Below are 6,000 nucleotides of genomic sequence, written 5' to 3' on the forward strand. Positions count from 1 at the left end.
TCCAGATGATGAGGCTATGCATTTGTGGGCCCTCTATCCTCCAAATAAGAGGTCGAAGGTCATAGATGTGGACAAGGCTTTTGGACACATGATGAAGTTAAAGGTTGGTGAAGTTGATCTCATGGTCACAGCAGCTATGGGAGTTGATATTTAAAAGTTAAATAAAGCACAAATGAAGATGCTAGTAAAAGAAACAGGAAAATATAAATCATTATATGAGGAACTCTTAAGAAGTAGGGGCCAATCTGTACCCCAGATAGTAGATGAGTCCATATTGAAAAAGAGGTGTGAAGAACTGCACAAAGAAACCAAAAAGTTGAAGGAAAGAATGCAAAGCATAAGGATAGACACAACATGTGTCCTACTGTCTAAACGATTTGAGAATCTGTAGAAGATACTGGAGGAATTTTTTATTGTCTACCAGAGAAACATGGATAACACAGTGTCGCACCAAAGGACCCTTGATAGGTTAAATATGCTACTGCAAGATCAGACACTGGGTGACAAAAGGATCAATAAGGTTAAAAAATTGATTGACACTCATGAAGGATTCACAACAGAGTTGAAAATTGAATATGAGGAGTGTAAGGGTATTGTCAATCATGGATTCCCAAGTGTGGTAGATGATACAAGGGTAATAAAGGACTAAAACCAATGGATTACCAAATGCAGATCGCTACTTAGTTCAGCCCTTAGCATTGCCCGTGCAGATACGTTGGATATGAATGAAACAGGGGAATAGGTTGAGAATTTTGTTACAACAGAGATAGCGGTCAGAGACATTATCTTCAAGGCCTACACATATAAAGATGAAGGATATCTTTGACATATCCATAAGTATGGTCAACGACTGGATGGAAAGAATTAGTCTATGTCATTGTATTTTGTTTTATTTATAGCAATTAGGGAGTCAGTTAGGTTTCTATTAGTTTTAGTTTGTACTAATGAAAGGGTGTGTCCTTTCATTCATATCTCTTGAGTCATATATATATATAGAGAGAGAGAGAGAGAGTCATTTTGTATTCTAGAAAGGATGAGAACGAAAAAGAAAATTGTTATCTTTCAAATGGTCTGTTGGAACCAACAGTGTTATGTAAAGTAGGTCTGTAGAAATGAAAATCCATTTTGTGCAAGCAAATGTATCATGAAGTATTTGTGAGTTTGCAGTTTTTGTACACCCATTGTTCCAAGAAATTAATATACAAGATTTGCTTCTTTTTATCTTCAGATCGTTTCACATTATATGATGTTGATGAATTCAAATCCCTTGGATAAATTTGAATAAGGTTTATTGCAGTGTTTTATCACTTGTTGTTATACAGATAACATAATTGTTTTTGTTGCTCTTATAACATACATTGAAGTCATTGTAGTGATAGTCTTGCATGCCTCTGAGTTTTCTCAAACTGTCTCCAAGGATCACAAATATTTGTCCATTAAGTAACATGTAAATTGTCAAATAAGGCACTGGTCTGTTATTAGTTTTCTGTGAGTAAATTTGGTGTGCACAAAGTCCTCACCAGAGAAAAATATTACTAGTTTCTACTAGCATTATTTTTTCATAATTACTCAAGGTTCCAACAACATTCTTTTATAAGCTTTTATTCATTATCAATTATATTCAAGTTTTCAGATTAAAGCAAGTTAAAAGCACATAATAAAGTATAGTTGCAGGAAATATTTTTCCATTCTTGTAAACAACTAATTTGTTAAGTTTAAATTCACTATAAAGAAATCTCTTTGTGATTTGGAGATTGAGGTATACCCACCTAGGTCTTGGGGAGCCTAAAGTGCAAAGGAATTTGGTCTTTGACCATTCTTGTTCGTTGGCCAAGGCTGATCGGATCAGTTAGGGATTTGGCAAGTCCCTTTGATTTGGATCTAACTCTTTCATATTTCTTATCCTTCTTGCCTTTCTCTTTTGATCTACCACAAATTACAAGAGCATCCTCAACTGACTCATAAGTCTTCCTTCACATCTCTTGAAAAAGTAATGATGCTACCACCTCATCCATCTTGAACTTGGTAGTTGTACTCCTAATAGCCTTAATAAGGTGGTCCCATGAGTCAAGAAAAGAACACAATAGAAAAATGCAACGATCTTCTTCCTCAATCTTGTCACCAATATAACCCAATTGAGAAAAAATCATGTTGAATGCATTGAGATCATCAACATATCCTCCATCTTCTATCTTCATAGAATACATATTTTTTCTCAAGAAAAATTGTTTACAAGGGATTTATCCCAATAAACATTTCCAAGCTTCTTCCAAAGTTCTTTTGTAGTAATCTCTTGATGCAAATTTAGAAGCATCAAATCAACTAAACTGAGTCTTATCAAACCCTTAGACTTCTGATCCATTGTATCTTAAGATTCTTGACTTGTAGTTTGAAGTTTTGTTCTAGATATTGCAACTCATAGATCTTTATCCACGAACATATACTCCAATTTCAACTTCTAAAGTTTGAATTTGCTACTATTAAACTTCTCCATATCAGCTTTTTGTATGTGCTTTCCATCTTCTTTCAGCGATAAGATTTTGAAAATGCTCCACAAAATCTCCCACTCAAACTGAGATCAGTATAAAAAACCTACTACCCAACAATAGAACCAAAATTGATTAGGCTCTGATACTAATTCAAAGGAAGCTAAGGTGCAAATTGCACTTCTTAATGCTAATCTAGTGAGGGAGAGTGCAATTTTTCTTAAAAATCTTAACTATTACAAAAATAGAAACACATTCAGAAGGAGATAATAAACATGCATAAAGATATACAACGAACATAAAATATATCAAGGGGAAAAACTTTTTGCAAGCAAAACCCCACACTCCAAAAGCGCAATACTTTATATTCTAGTAAACTAATAGTTACAATACAACATCAACACCTAGCTTCTTCTACATGAGTCTACAATTGACAACCCACAATCTAGATTAATTTCAGTAGCATAAAAATTCATCTACAAAACACAACATACATAATGCTCTCTAAGACTACCTTATATAGAGAAATACAATAAAGGAGGAACCTTTTAGATGAAAATATAGGTCATGCAAAACACTCGACACACTTTTTCAACCACCTGTAAGCATGTAATTGACACATATACATCTCCAAATGACTCCCCAATCAAACCTCCTAAGTTAGGCACCCAAAATTTACCATCTTTGGGTATGACAGGTGCTCTTACATCTCTTACAGTTGTCATACAAATAGTCATTATTAGAACTAATTGTAAGTGAAATAATCACGTGTCTAAAAATAGCAGATTCTCTTATAGCTTGTCATTACCCAATTTTGGTGTCCACCTTCTCAATACAAAGGTGCCTCTAACACTTTCCCATTATGTCATAGAATCTATCATAAACTATAATAGGTTGGTGTGTCATAAAGCTATCATAAGTTATCATATATAGGCGTGTCACAATTTTTTATTACATGACACTTGTCACCCACCACTACAAAAGTCCAAGGTCCTCTAAGTGGGACGCCTACCTCCATGTGAGGATAAAATAAGTTATGTCACCTTTCTAGTAGGATGACAATTCAACATGCCAACTGCCACTATATGATGAAATGACATGTGCAAACTAAATTGTCTTTGTAGGCTCATAAATTAACAAAATATTAAATAAATAAATTCAAATACCAATGTCAGGACTTGCAAAGATTGAGACATCTTAATTGCAACAACTTGAGTCTTCTTTCCCTTTTGTTGAGATGCTAGGATTGACATTTCTCTTGTGCATACTTTGATGGTTTTTTCTTTGTTAGGTAAGCTAAATGAAAGTATTTAGTGTGCATGAGATGCAAAAATAATTAATATCAACCTTGGGGTTTATCATGGAAAATACTTATTGTTTAGAATTTGTGCTCATTTTGATATTTGAAAACAATGGTATATGTGAAAGGGCCATTGTTTAGGTGCAAGTTGCTATCACTAAGAATAGATTGGTAATTGCACGATTTTTCCAAATAGATGTCTCACTAGATAGGCGGTTTGTGTGGTGATTTTTCGTATTATGAATTGCAATATGAGATATTTTAGAGGAAGTTTTAAAATATTATATTTTTTATAAATTAAGTTTATAATTTAGATATATGTCCTTCGACCATATGTACTTTGGTCTCTATTGTAAGTGGTTTACACAAATATTAATGGATTTTGCATGGGTTCTTAGACTACCTTGGGTCTTTTTTCTGATATCATGTTGCCCCTCCCTTTGGATTGTAATCTTTGTCAATTTCTATTAATAAAATCCTTTTGATGGCTTTGCAACTTTTATTTTAAAAAAAGGTTTAAAATTTAAAAATTGATATATTTAAAGAGATTATTCATGGTTTCATTCTTTTGATTTTATGAATAAATAATTATTTGATTTAAATTATAATTTATAATTTATTAACAATAAATTAATAGGATTGGAAAAAAGTCTATAATGTATTAATTTTCAGAACAAATAAAAATATATAAAAATAATCAAATTGATATTATATTATATTATATTATATATTTTTTAATTATTTGTTATTAGAAATTTATATTATATTTAAAGTATGAAAAAAAGATAAATTGATATTTTTATAAATCTAAGATCGAAATTGCTAACCCTTAAGTTCGTAAAATCTTTCTCAATGTTAGGAGATTAGTTGGGTTCCCCTTTAGTTATGGATTTAGAATATATGATTTTTTTTTGGGAAGGTTGGGTATAAAGAGAATGATTTGACTTTAGTAATTTATGAGATACATTATTTAAGGAATTTAATATATTAAATAAGTAGAAACTAAATAAATTAGGAGTTAATGAATTGGTAATTTTTATTTTCCAAATAAGTATTTATTAAAAATGGGCAAATTTTTGGTAGAGATGCATGTCTTCTATTCTAATTACATATTTAGAATTTAATTACTATAGCTTCACAAGACAAGAATTAAAAAACTTAGGAGAATCGTAAAAGTCATACAAAGGAGCTATTCCTCTCAAAATATAGAGGAAAATTATTGTACACACCTAAAAATGGTCTGAAGATAATTGATTAAATACTCAATTATTTAATTAATCCCCCTTCCCAATTAATTGAATTCACAACTAATTTTATTAATTTCCCTATTCATCTACTTGTAAATAAATCTAAATGATTTATTCATATAGTTCATTTCACATCTCCCTTTTGATTAATTAATTCTTCTAATCCCATAATTAAAATTAACAAATCCAAGTTTGTTGAGATGAATTATCCATTTTATCAATTATTTGAATTTCAAAATTAAAATTGAGCACATGGCTCCTAACTTCTAACCACCTAGCCTAACCACCCCTTAACCTAACCCATTCTACCTAATCCTGGGTTTAACTAACCCTGTCCTATCTTGCACATCCTAACCTCTTTTATTCTAACCTCCTGTGGGTTGGATATCCTCTCCTTGAGACACATGGCACTTTGGCCACATGTCTTCTCCCTTTGACACTTTCCCTCTCATGAGCAAGGTTCCTTGACACTTGTCACCACAGAGATGACATGTGTCCCTCCCTTCAACCTCTTCTCCAACTTCCCCAGTCCTAGCCCTTGATATCTTTCAGATCAAATCTAGATCGTCGATTCTTGCCACCTTAGCTTTGGCCTTGGAATTCCTATAAATACCCCTCATTTTGGAGCAATAAAGAGCCTTTGCATCCTAGATTTTAGCATCATTACTATAGGCATTCTTAATCATCTAGCATAATTGGCAATCAGATCAATATTAGCATGTTTAGAATAACTTTTAGCATGTTAATTTAGTTTCCATTTATCAATCATGTAGCTTAAATAATCATTTTAGTTAAATCATGCATCAATCAATCATGCAATAAATCAATTGCATTATCATGAAGTAGCTACTCAACTTTTGAGTTACCACTTTGGAGGTCATTGCTCCGCTGAGAGCTAACATATCCAACACCTTCAAGGTCCTAAAAAATAGAGGAAGATGGGACATCTCAAAGGAGCTTTTGGTTT

This window comes from Cryptomeria japonica, chromosome 6 (assembly GCF_030272615.1).
Source record: "Cryptomeria japonica chromosome 6, Sugi_1.0, whole genome shotgun sequence".
Lineage (NCBI taxonomy): Eukaryota > Viridiplantae > Streptophyta > Pinopsida > Cupressales > Cupressaceae > Cryptomeria > Cryptomeria japonica.